This window comes from Euprymna scolopes, chromosome 37 (assembly GCF_053919585.1).
Source record: "Euprymna scolopes isolate OS-2025 chromosome 37, ASM5391958v1, whole genome shotgun sequence".
Taxonomy (NCBI): Eukaryota; Metazoa; Mollusca; class Cephalopoda; order Sepiida; family Sepiolidae; genus Euprymna; species Euprymna scolopes.
In genome coordinates this window covers 22,042,748-22,056,027 of record NC_136518.1, presented here as the reverse complement: position 1 = coordinate 22,056,027, position 13,280 = coordinate 22,042,748, and the positions used below count along the sequence as shown (strand labels likewise).

The 13,280-nt window shown below is 35.4% G+C and overlaps 1 protein-coding gene across 8 annotated transcripts in view; it reads left to right on the top strand.

Moving 5' to 3' along the window:
• LOC145261109 (ephrin type-B receptor 2-like) overlaps positions 1-13,280 on the top strand; it is a 320,628-nt gene that overhangs the window by 102,050 nt on the left and 205,298 nt on the right. The gene's annotated exons all lie outside the window — the stretch shown is intronic.

Here is a 13,280-nt window from a genome sequence, read left to right as displayed (position 1 = left end):
TAGTTGCCTCTTGTAAAAGTCTCTTGCTTCTATTTTTCCAGTCTCGTTCAAAAAAGCAAAAAACGGATGTTACATAAACATAGTTTATATATATATATATATATATATATATATATATATATGAGTCAACAAGTTCTTAGTATTTTTTCACTTGTTTGTTCAATGTCCGTTAATTATTTCTCCATCTCTAGGAAGAGTAGATACACATCTCTTCCTTACTGTAGCTAAAGATTGAATCGTTATTTTCCTTGATTATATTTTATTTATTTTCTTATTTCTATTTTTTGGAGGACATCAATTTTTACTCTGATCTTAAATGAATGAATATTACAAGTCTAACCTGTACAGAGTTACGCTAAATAAGAATGTGTAATCTTAGTGAGAGTATATATGGAATTTTGATAGAAAATACATTTTTTTATAATAAATTACTGCTTGGTGCAGATTAAAAATCTGCTCAGATGTTAGATATGAAGAGCCATAGAGATACAAAAGTAAATGGGTGTCTATATTAGCAAATTCTTCCTTGTGCCCAGGTGAAAAAGACAGTGTAAAATCGTTGTGTAGCGACAGTTAACTGAAAATGTTTGGATATGGATTCATCTTAACTTGATTTGAGCACATAGTATTAAAAATATTTCTTTTTGTAATAGTTTTCAAATAAGTTATTGTATGTGCTTAAGAATAGCATTATCGTTGAAGATTATAAGATTGAATTAGATGGATCTAAATAATATAGATAGGATGTAAGATGCCATTTCTGGAAACTGTAAGATGAAATGTTTTAGATAATTCAATGCGAAGTTTTATGCTGTACAGTAGTTTGTACGTCTATGAAGCCATTTTTTTTTTAATAAATGGAATGAAGATATAGTTAAACATGCACAATTAAATAATGTAGATTGTATACACTTTTCACACTTGGAATACAAAAGGAGCCACTAAGATCATTAAGAATGGGTACAGAGCACATGTTGGTTTATATCGAAATAACCACGATCACCATCGTTAGCTTTTTGTATACTTCAGTAAACCCACGTTTACAGACTGATTTTCGGAAAAGTCGAGTAGCATAAAATACCCTTTGCTTTGCTTTCTTAAGATCTTAATCTCTACGGAAACTACTTGGTCTAAACCGTGTATGTATTTTTAAGTAAAATAACTGTGCTGAACAAGATGAATTTTGCAGGATTCTACAGTCAAGTAAACTTGGCTCAGGTTTGTTATTATTGCTATTGTGTGTGCTTAGTGTATATATATCTTCCGTTTTCGACAACAGATGGTCCTTCATTCAATCGTCATCGTCGCCTACCGCTTCAACCTTCTCATTTCCATTCAGTAACACAACGATGATCACGTTAGTCTCAAGTAGTTTTCCACGTGTGTTGGGTTCAGACACCGAAATAAATGTGCGTAAATATTTGGGTTCCAGACTTTGGACTTTAATGTTTGCAGACACTTAAACAAGATTATCACCACTGTTCCTATACACGATCGGAATGGAAAAATCTTATGACATAGCTGTTACGTATTCCAGATTCTTCAAAATTAGTTGAGTTTAATAAGTAGTAAAAATATATTCGTTCATATAATTGCCGAAATTATGAAATGCAATTATTTAAAAATAGTCTCTCTCGTATGTGCATGTATGTATATATATGTTTCTGTGGAAATATACTTTTTCCTTACAATATATACTAATCCTTATTTAAGCTCAATGTAATTACAGAGCAATATAGTGAATGAATGAATGACAAGTCTATATTCCAAAGTTCATGATGTTGACCAGCTTACCATTCATTCCTTAATTCAGCTGACATTTACAATTCTTGACAGTATCTGTTTCGTAGCACAAAATCAATCACTTAATCATTATATCAGTTAGTGAATCTATTTTATCATTGACACATCAGAAGAAATAGTTTGTATATATATATATATATATATATATATATATATATATATATATATATATATATATATATATATTGTTCGTCCACACGTTACATCCTCTTTTTACTTTTGATATTTTTCGGAAATCATCGCACGATTCGGACCTCCGACCCAAATCACCTTTTAACTTTACAAATCTTATATATAAACATATCTGATACGTCATAATCAGGTTGGCACAAATGTTCTTGTTAGATCTGTAAAGTTAAGCAATGTTTATCTTGATTACTACCAGATGGGTGACTGCTTTTGAATAGTAGGTGCTGCATTTGGATGGATGGCGACACCTAAGATCTATTTTTTTTTCTGTTCAGAAGAAACATTTTCTTTCTTTACTTGCTCTGGATTGTTTTTTTTCTTTTTTATTATGAGTGCATGTAACGTGGCTAGTGACAACAATTTTGGCCTGTCTGCAGGGATAGCAGGCATGATACATTGCCTTGCGTTGCTCATCTTGAAATCTGGGAAACTCTCATGACCGTGAATACCCAAATTTGATGAAAACGCGAAGAGGTGCTGCATGACAATATGTAAATAAACGAACATGATTGATAACCCAGTTTCATTCGAAAGAGGACATGTTCTAGGAAGATGAAATTCAAAAGCAGTCAGTTTCTATACCTTCAAAGGGAAAAGACATTAGATATGTAGTTCTTGAAGAGAGGTGTCGACGTTCTCCTAGATACAGCGCCTGATGTCCCCAGAGAGTCACCCATTTGGTTCTGACCAGGCCTAATGTGGATTAACTTCGGTGATGTAAGTTGATATGCCATAAAAGATACGAAAAGAAACGAGCCAACCTTTCGTTAATGGAGGTCATTAATCATTGATACAAGATAATAGCCTTTTGTCATTATCTTCGTCATCGACTTGTTTGTTTCAAGTAGGATAAGAATGATTTAACTTTATTCCGGAAGAAAACAAAAAACAACAAAAATCCTACAAGGCCGAATAACTGGAAATAAGGGTCAAACATTTCAAACATAATAAGATTGCACTCACACCAACCTCATTTAATTACTGGTTCATTAGATTTAGAGTGGTTTGTTTTCTACTTTTTTCCCTTCATCTTGTTTTTAATGGCGTGGATTGTGTAAGCAAGTTTTCTTTTCTTGAAATTAAATTTCCAAGTGTACTTCTAACTAATTCCTTAATTAGCGGGAAATGACTTTAATTCGATTACGTGTCATCGGTTAAATGATAATTAGTGAAGACACGAATGGAACTTTGCTCCACATATATATTTGGATCACCCGCCAAGCTTTTAAGCTGCTCTTTAGACTAGATTAAGGTGGAATGTTGTCCTTTGGGTTAGGAACAAAATGTAGTATATGTTCTAATGCTACACTTAATCTATTCTCTCCTTGAGGGGAAGTTCCTCGAGATTGGTGCAATTTTTTTTTAGTTTCAATCCAATGTGTCTATTGGGGGGGACTTATTTTTACCTCACAGCAAAAACCGATCTTATCTCCAACTTTGCCTTCGTGGGGAAGCGAATAAATAGTAACTCTTCAACAGTATTTTAATCAGAATTAAAACTCGTGAAAGATGAGGAACACTATAAGAGTGCTAACATTGACCAATGATACAACCTTATTTTTATTACTCTGAGATGGTCTATAAGAATTTTTCATATTGGATTTAAAGATAATCAGATCATAATCAACTGATTAGTTCTGCGATAATGTCTTCTACATGCTATTGCTAAGAAACGCTTTTTCTAAAGCTTCTGCTTTGTGTTGGGTATATGCAAATAGTAAGGATTTTTTTTCGTACTTTTAACGAATTCTTTCTCTCGATGTCGTACAGAGAAGAGATAAACACCAGAGCTCAGTCGAGTTCCTTCCATGAAAATAACGATGAATTAGAGTGACCAGTAACTCCTCTTTTGTAATAAAAATGTCAAAGGGAAGAAATCAATTTTGAAAAGATTTTGATGTCGGTTTTCTATTCGCCGAAGGCATAAAATAGTGCCATCTTGTAGGCAATATTTTTCTAAAACGCCTAGAACTTTACGGATGAAGTAATTTTACAAAGATTAGTTATTAACGTTCAACTTTCAGATCATTTTGTTAAATATGATTTCAAAACTCAGTAAAGAACGTCACGTCATTCTTCAAAGATGTTACACTTTTTACTCATTTAATAGGGCAATATAGAAAGACACAAGAATGTCTTTTAAAAGTTTCTCCCTGGAGCTTAAAATATTGTTTACATCATTTAGCTTTTTAGAACAACACAAATTCCGGGTTCTTTTTCTTTTTTTAGCCAACCCCTAATATGTATTATATTTCTTAGGATGTTCTTTTTAAGGATATTCCTTCAGTCAGACATGATAAACATTAAACACACGCGCACACACACACACAAAAACATTAGGTCAAGTCATTGAAGAAAAAAAAAGTAACGTTTCTTCAGAGTAAATGCATGTTAATAAAGCAAATCCTTCAAGTTAAATGATTTGTCTAATTTCCTGGAAATTTTTCGAATAAAACATAGAAAGTAATCAAGTTGCTTTTTCATCTTTTCTGTTTGGCGCGTTACATACGCACCAATATTACGTTTATTATGCACACACACACATGCACATGCGTGTATTTAAAACTGGTGTGGTTTATTCTATCTCTTTAATTAAATTAACTTGTAAATCTTTTTAGGGAATAATGACAAGCAGCAATGTGAGGAGTCTGAAGCTTCCTTTTCTCGATCTCTCTGCCTTTTCTCGATCTCTCTGCCTTTTCTCGATCTCTCTGCCTTTTCTCGATCTCTCTGCCTTTTCTCGATCTCTCTGCCTTTTCTCGATCTCTCTGCCTTTTCTCGATCTCTCTGCCTTTTCTCGATCTCTCTGCCTTTTCTCGATCTCTCTGCCTTTTCTCGATCTCTCTGCCTTTTCTCGATCTCTCTGCCTTTTCTCGATCTCTCTGCCTTTTCTCGCTCTCTCTGCCTTTTCTCGCTCTCTCTCTGCCTTTTCTCGATCTCTCTGCCTTTTCTCGATCTCTCTGCCTTTTCTCGATCTCTCTGCCTTTTCTCGATCTCTCTGCCTTTTCTCGATCTCTCTGCCTTTTCTCGATCTCTCTGCCTTTTCTCGATCTCTCTGCCTTTTCTCGATCTCTCTGCCTTTTCTCGATCTCTCTGCCTTTTCTCGATCTCTCTGCCTTTTCTCGAGCTCTCTGCCTTTTCTCGAGCTCTCTGCCTTTTCTCGAGCTCTCTGCCTTTTCTCGAGCTCTCTGCCTTTTCTCGAGCTCTCTGCCTTTTCTCGAGCTCTCTGCCTTTTCTCGAGCTCTCTGCCTTTTCTCGATCTCTCTGCCTTTTCTCGATCTCTCTGCCTTTTCTCGAGCTCTCTGCCTTTTCTCGAGCTCTCTGCCTTTTCTCGAGCTCTCTGCCTTTTCTCGAGCTCTCTGCCTTTTCTCGATCTCTCTGCCTTTTCTCGATCTCTCTGCCTTTTCTCGATCTCTCTGCCTTTTCTCGATCTCTCTGCCTTTTCTCGAGCTCTCTGCCTTTTCTCGAGCTCTCTGCCTTTTCTCGAGCTCTCTGCCTTTTCTCGAGCTCTCTGCCTTTTCTCGATCTCTCTGCCTTTTCTCGAGCTCTCTGCCTTTTCTCGAGCTCTCTGCCTTTTCTCGAGCTCTCTGCCTTTTCTCGAGCTCTCTGCCTTTTCTCGAGCTCTCTGCCTTTTCTCGAGCTCTCTGCCTTTTCTCGAGCTCTCTGCCTTTTCTCGAGCTCTCTGCCTTTTCTCGAGCTCTCTGCCTTTTCTCGATCATCGTGCATTCTGCAGTTTTTCCCCCGTTGTTATATCGTCTTCGTTAGATCTTTGTTTCGTTCTATTTCTTTGTACACGATTCAACAATAAATCTGTGTACATTAGTTTCAGAAATATTCCGGAGCCTATTTTTTAATCCTATTCTATTCTTTCCTTGAAATATATATATATATATATATATATATATATATATATATATATATATATATATATATTGCTCATATTTCCATTTTTCATGCTCTGGTCTGATTTGTCTGCAGTATTCTCTACATTTGTTTATATTGTTCTTTTTATAGTATGCCCTTTGTGTGTGAGAAAAAGAATCCAATACTGTTGATGCAAAAATACTATCTTGATTAACTTGGTCTGTCTTTTTCTATCTGTCGATCTCCCTATCTGCCTCTAGGTGAAAGAGCATGAAACCTCCTGACCCTTACCTTGTCCCGTCACTTTCCTGGCAAGGAAGAGGCTCATTAACTCTCGGTTAATGAGAGAATTGTAATACATAGTCAGTTACATAAAAAAAAAATATATGGGAAAATCGAATGGGGTTGCATGCTAACTCCATTCATCTGTTTGTAATTTTCCTTTAAATATTAAGAGAAATCCCATTCCTGCCCGCAGGTTGACCAGCAACCGAAGACATTGAAAAACGTAAAAGATGAAGTCCTCATCTTCTAAAAGAAGTCTACATAATTTATTCCATGTTTCTTTTATTTTAGTGTTGAGATTTTTTTTTTTTTTAGTAGGGGTGGGGACTTAGAGCGAATTACTATTTTTTTTTACTCAATATTGTTTGTCCGCTATATTTAACCCTGGTTTATCTTGATAAAATTCATGATGTAGTTCTCGTATGAACGTAAATTTCAATTATTCCTTGCTGTGAATCGAATATTTAACATATATGTAATAGCTAAAATAGACTAACATTTACAAAATTGTATTTAATAAATTAATTCCACCAGAATCCATTTTTATTTCTTTGAAAACAAGTCAGCAATTTTTCTCAATAAAAATCATGTTGGAATTATTTAAAGTATATATAAAAATAATGCCTTAACATTTTTTTGAATTTAATATCAAATGTTTTACCTTTAAATTAATGTTGTACTCCTAACTTTTTATTGGTACTTAAAAATGCTATAATATTCTGGTATGAGTGGGCAGTAGTTCGCTCATCTTAGATAAGGCTTTCGATACGTTGTAAGTTGTTGACTCAAGGGAGAGTGATATCTTTCTCTATTAGTAACAGCCGTTGAGATGTTTTGTTTTCTTTCCCCTATTTCTGGCTACAAAGGGAAATTAAAAAGAAAAAAAAACTTCATTATTAGCCTTATAGTTCGAGTTTACTTCTCACAACAAGAATATTTAGATGAACTGCGCCCTCCCGAAACAAACCTCTTGTTGCGAGAGCGGGGGGGGGGGAATAGACGTTCATTCATTTTAACCTCTACTCTATCCCATAACTATATCCCGTGACGTATTTTTTGGTAAACATAAACTGAACTTATGAATTTGCTGCTACAACCAATCAAATAATATACTACGTTTTTTCTTGCGTTTAAAGAATTTTTAGGTTTTTCATTTCGCTAATGTCATTGCGTCATATCTTTTCTAAGTTTCCCTACATTGAACAACTGAGAAAATGAAAATAGTTATCACCATACCCAGTTTCTTTAGATATTCTTCTGCAATCTGCACTTTGTCCTTTTTTTATCTACTTACATAGCTAACTATTTATCCCTTGTCCAAATACCAAAATCCTGCCTTTATCCTAATCAGATTCTTTAAAGCATTCTGATATACAACTGTTCGCTTATTCTAAACTTGTTTTCGGTGTAAACGCACTTTACGTGGCCTTTGCAACGTATCAAAATGCACTCACTTTCTTGCTGAAGTTGCTTCCTTTACGTTCCAAATTTTTCGTCTTTTAAGATAGCATTATTTTAGCGTCTGTTTTCCGCCATTTGTTTAGCAGACGTACACACGCCTCCAATAGCGACGCGTCCTAGATTGACGCTACATTGTCCGGTATGTTCTTTTTTGTAGATGTCTATTCTTCCATTCCTCCCTTTCACCAAATCCACACACTTTTCCTTCTCGCATATGCATACATTTACCGTTCTTGACTAGCCTTTGTTCGAAAACATACACGTTAGACAAAGATTCAGCGTGTGTCTTCTGCGCTGTAAGGTTTATGTTTGATACAGTGAAAACGCGGGTGCGTATATCTATAACACTGTACCGTATCACTGTATCTAAACAGTCATGTGTTTACGTACATATGTATACATACATATGTCGCGAGAGACTCCTTCTCTCTCTCTCTATCTATATACATACGACATCTTACACAAATATATATTCGCATAGTCTGTGCATATCTTTCTAGATTTGCGTGTAGCTCTGTATATTTTCGTATATATCTATTACTTCACTGTGTACATAAATAATGAACTATGTATACATGTTAATATCTGAGTATATAAACTTCCGTTGTGTACGAATTTAAAAGTAGATTCTCTATAAATATTGTATTGTCGTTTATATACGTATAGATCGTATGTGTCTATACGTGTGTTTTTTGTTTTTGTGTTCCTTAAGTTTCCGTTTACACTCCCGATTTTCCCAGACCTGCATCAAAATCAATACTTCTGCCTTATGGAATCTTCTATCTACCATTTTAATCCATGCCATAAAATTCCACCCTTACAGAACAATTTTTGTTTTCTATTCCTACGCAATTATCAAATTTCGTTACTAACTTTTCTCGTTTTTTTTTTCGTTTTTTAGGTAAGTAATATATTCGTCGATGAAAAGTATAATAGCGCACAAACATCGCTCCATGGTCCTTTTAAGGTATAGTTGAAAACTTCGATTTTATTTTCATATGTGCATGTTTTGCTAACAAATGTGTTCAATATAAAACTGGTAAAAGAATAGTTTTGCTTTTTGTTAAAAATGTTTGACGCTTCACCATCTGTCAGTATGTCTGTCCGTTCCCGTCTGATTCATGTTTCCACCTTATTTGATTCCTGTGCCCCACTGTATCCCGTGTTTCCTTTTCTTTGTCCTGTGTTCTTTTTTCCTTTCTGTATGTTGTGTTCTCTTCCCTTTTCTGAATCCTGTGTTCCCATTCCCCTTGGTGTTTCCCTTGATCCCATTCTTCGTTCTGTATCCTGTGTCCCCATTCTTCGTTCTGTATCCTGTGTCCCCATTCTTCGTTCTGTATACTGTGTCCCCATTCTTCGTTCTGTATACTGTGTCCCCATTCTTTGTTCTGTATCCTGTGTCCCCATTCTTCGTTCTGTATCCTGTGTCCCCATTCTTCGTTCTGTATCCTGTGTCCCCATTCTTCGTTCTGTATCCTGTGTCCCCATTCTTCGTTCTGTATCCTGTGTCCCCATTCTTGGTTCTGTATCCTGTGTCCCCATTCTTGGTTCTGTATCCTGTGTCCCCATTCTTGGTTCTGTATCCTGTGTCCCCATTCTTGGTTCTGTATCCTGTGTCCCCATTTTTCGTTCTGTATCCTGTGTCCCCATTTTTCGTTCTGTATCCTGTGTCCCCATTTTTCGTTCTGTATCCTGTGTCCCCATTTTTCGTTCTGTATCCTGTGTCCCCATTTTTCGTTCTGTATCCTGTGTCCCCATTTTTCGTTCTGTATCCTGTGTCCCCATTTTTCGTTCTGTATCCTGTGCCCCTCCGTCTGTCTGCCTGTGTATGTTTCTCTTAATCAGATGTATTATGAAAGTTTGCTTATTTGATATAACAAACTACTCGTTGAAAAATCATTCGAGAGCAAATTTTAATTTAACTTATCAGTTAAAGATATTCCTGGACCTTATTTTCCTGTCCAGAGATTTCGCACTCAAGTAGGTGGCTTCAGTCCCAGCTTTCCTGCATTCCCGAATTATAGACAAGGGATGAAGCATCGCTGTGTCTTCCATCTTAATTAAACCGCTTGTTCCTCGGTAGACATTTTGTATTTGCTTCAGTTCCGTTGCACCTCTGTTCGGCGCTTTGGGAAACACCGCGTGAAAAGCGGTTTTGCAAATCCTCGGGGGCGAATAGAAAGTGCACCGGGAATTGTTTTACAACCTTTGTTGTTTATTTGTTTCTATTGCTGAAATAATTTCTTTCGCTTTTTATTTTCTTGTGAACTTTTCAAGCACTCTTTTAAAATATTAAATACTTTGTTATAAAAACACTCGATCTTAATAGTTCAAAAATACAGAGAAATAATGTATCTTTCCGCCCCTTAAAGATGAACTAATAAATAAGTTATCCCTTTTAGAAAAAAATAGTTACCTTGTCTTATTCACAGTCGTATTTTATGAAAGGTTTAATAGTGAATGATCTGCAACTACATTAATTTAAGATATATTCATTATACTAGCAGGCTGCCCGGCGTTGCCGGGTAGTAATATACGTTTAAATATTATAATTTAATTAATGTAGATTGCACATTGATTATTATAGAGATATTACTCTATGGATTATTATATTGAACCAGTATATAGTAGTAAGATCAAAACTAAAATATAACTTGGGTGTTATTAGTTAAGATCGAAACTAAAACAGAAATCTCTACCCTAATTCATAGGCATCTGAGCCACGCCCCTACGCATATATATATATATATATATATATATATATATATATATATAAATAAAATGCCCACTAGACACTATTCTCGAGTGTCTAAGGTCTCGCTGTACAGGGGTTTGTCAGTATAACCTGGCATGAGAATACTTTCCCTAGAAGTAAACCCTGACAAAATATTCAAAATCAAAGTATTCGCAGCCCAAATAAGACCTCACTATGGCTGACCCACATTAGCTTTTATGAGGAATAGTGCACCTCCACCAAATAATGTTACCTTAAGTAATAGCACGAAGCTGGATACTCCACCAGGCTGGATAAATTCCTGTCCTAGAATCTGGTAAGATCAATATATATATATATATATATATATATATTTATTTACACGTGCTTCAGTTACAGTGGACTCTCTTTCCTTATGGAATGTGTTTGACTGAGCTTTAATTTTTGGTCTCTTTTTGTAAGACATTTACGGTAAGAACTCGTTTTCTATTTTTTTTTTTAAAAAGATATTGCTTTTTCTTCGCTTCCTGTGCTCATTGCCCGGGGTGATTTTCGTGGAGATAGCTTTTTTGCAAAAACATACTGTTTATGGAACACATTGCTGCGGGGCTCTACTGACAAGGACTTGGTGATCTTTAATTTTAACGTTTAAAAATCCTTATTAAAATTCACATCATACTCAATGGTTTAATATCATGGATCAATGTTAGTACTTCCATAGTTTTCCCGATCTTTCAACTAACAATCATTCCAGCCGCTTTAACTTCGAATGGTTCTTGAACTTTATAAACGGGTATTCAAAAATGAAATAAAATGAAAGATAGAGATGTTAGTATTTTATTAGTATTTCACGGTATTAACAACTAATCTTATAAATTTGTAATTTCATTAGTAAGGAAATTGTTTTGGGTTACTATTTTAAGTAGTTTTCTTCTAAACGAACTATTTTTATATATTTGCATGAATTATTTTTATGAACGCTGAAATGCAACCAATGTCGAATCAAGGATTGTTTGTTTACTTTAAAAGTTTGCTTGGCTAGCTAAAGAAAAGTCTGTGTAATAATTTAAATTCTCCTCCCTCCTTTCATACGACATGCTCTAGTTAGCACAATGATACTAATAGATGCAACTGTAGATGCAGGTCACAACGAGGTAGGGCTGGGATGGAGTACGAAATCAAGATCTCTTATGTGAGGAAATACAAACCAGTTTGCTCTCTTGTATGTATGTATGTATGTATATATATACACACACACGCGCGCACATACAAACGTCTTGGTGTGGTGACCCTCTGTTGTGTGCGTGTTCTATACGCTTCTCTGATTTTGTTTGTCGTGAAGATTTTGGGTTGAACGAGACCCAAGGATGAGAGGGATAGCGTTGGAAGGAGGACGAAACGGGGCGTCGCCCTCACGCTTTTCCTTTGTCGCTCTTTCTTCTCCCTCTAGTTTAGCTGTCGCCTGGTTCCTCTTGTGTGTTCATTCCTTGGTCACATACTTAAAGGATTTTACAGAGTTTAGTTTCCTAAGTTATTGAAACAAGTACACTTCCTCCCCCTCCCCAACACAGTTGGAAAATCCTACCCATTGATTTCACTGGGCATGACTCAATACTTGATCCTCTCAGCCACTGACAGTTCAAGTATGACGTGCTGGTGATGACCACTACCCTCTTTCTTATGACAGGCCTCTTTCTATTTCTCTTTCTCCCTCTTTCTCTTTTTCTCTCTGTAAATATATGATTCGCTTTGTACATGGTTCTCACCCATGTCTCTGTAGACCATTCTTCTAGATTCCTTCTCTTTCTTATTTCTCTTTGCTTGTCTATTTTTTTCGCTTTCTATTTCTTTGTGTCTTTCTCTTTTCTTATGTAAACCATCTTATTCCGTCCTTCGAATAAGAGTCCAACATCTTTTCTCTCTAATCTGATTTCTCTTTTCTTTTTCTGTTTCTATCATTCATCATGTTAGCAATCTTATTTCTTTTTCCAATGAGATTCCAAAGTGCCCCCCTCCAGTCTTCTTTTTCCGTCTTCTATTTGTCCACTCAACTAAGTAATGATTTGACTCCCATCTGGATTCTTGACCTGTTCGTTACGTCAGCAAAGTTAACTTTTTCTGTCACTAAGTCCAGTCTCTGTAACCATTAGGTCATCTGATTCTCTTCTCTGATAGACTCAACTTGTCTCTTATCCACCACCGCCACCAGCACCACCATTCTTCTCATGATAATTCTCGGAAGATACTGGAAATATGGCAATATTCTTATCCGTATATTCATGTATAAAGACAAAATATTCTCGTTCCATAAAAAATGATTAAATGAAATGTGTGGTCTTAGTGTGGGTTGGAAACATGCTTGCACGGAAAAAATGACGTGAGAATAAAATGCGTATCTTAAAAACAACTTTAGATCTGATTAAATGGGTATTTTACATTTAAAGTGACAAAATGAAAAAGTGGCCATAAAAAATAAACAAATATAAAACAAATGTCATCAAAAGCAGGAAAAGTTACTGTTCTACCTACATTGTTATTTCAACTTATTTTAAGGTGTTTTTTACTTTGAAAATAGTAGTGTATCTCTAATTGGAACAATACAATGGCTTATATTATACGGGCATTTGGGGAGTCTCGATAATGACTATAACAACGAAAAATAAAGAAAATACTGGCAGAAACCCACACAATAAATTTCTGCACAATTTGTGTCATTTAATGTTCAACCAGTATTTGTTTAATTGCCGACTTTTTACGCTTACCTTTTCTTTCTAAACGACTTTCAAATCTATTGCATACGCATTCACATACATATTAAAACATACTTTAATCTTTACTTGGCCAAAGATCTTTGCGCTTCTTTCGTTTCTCATGGTCATAGGAAGTTGACTTTTGTTCTTTAGTACTGATGACTCCGCCATTTTTTTCTATTCTAACATTAAGCAATACTAACGTTTTTAGGGGA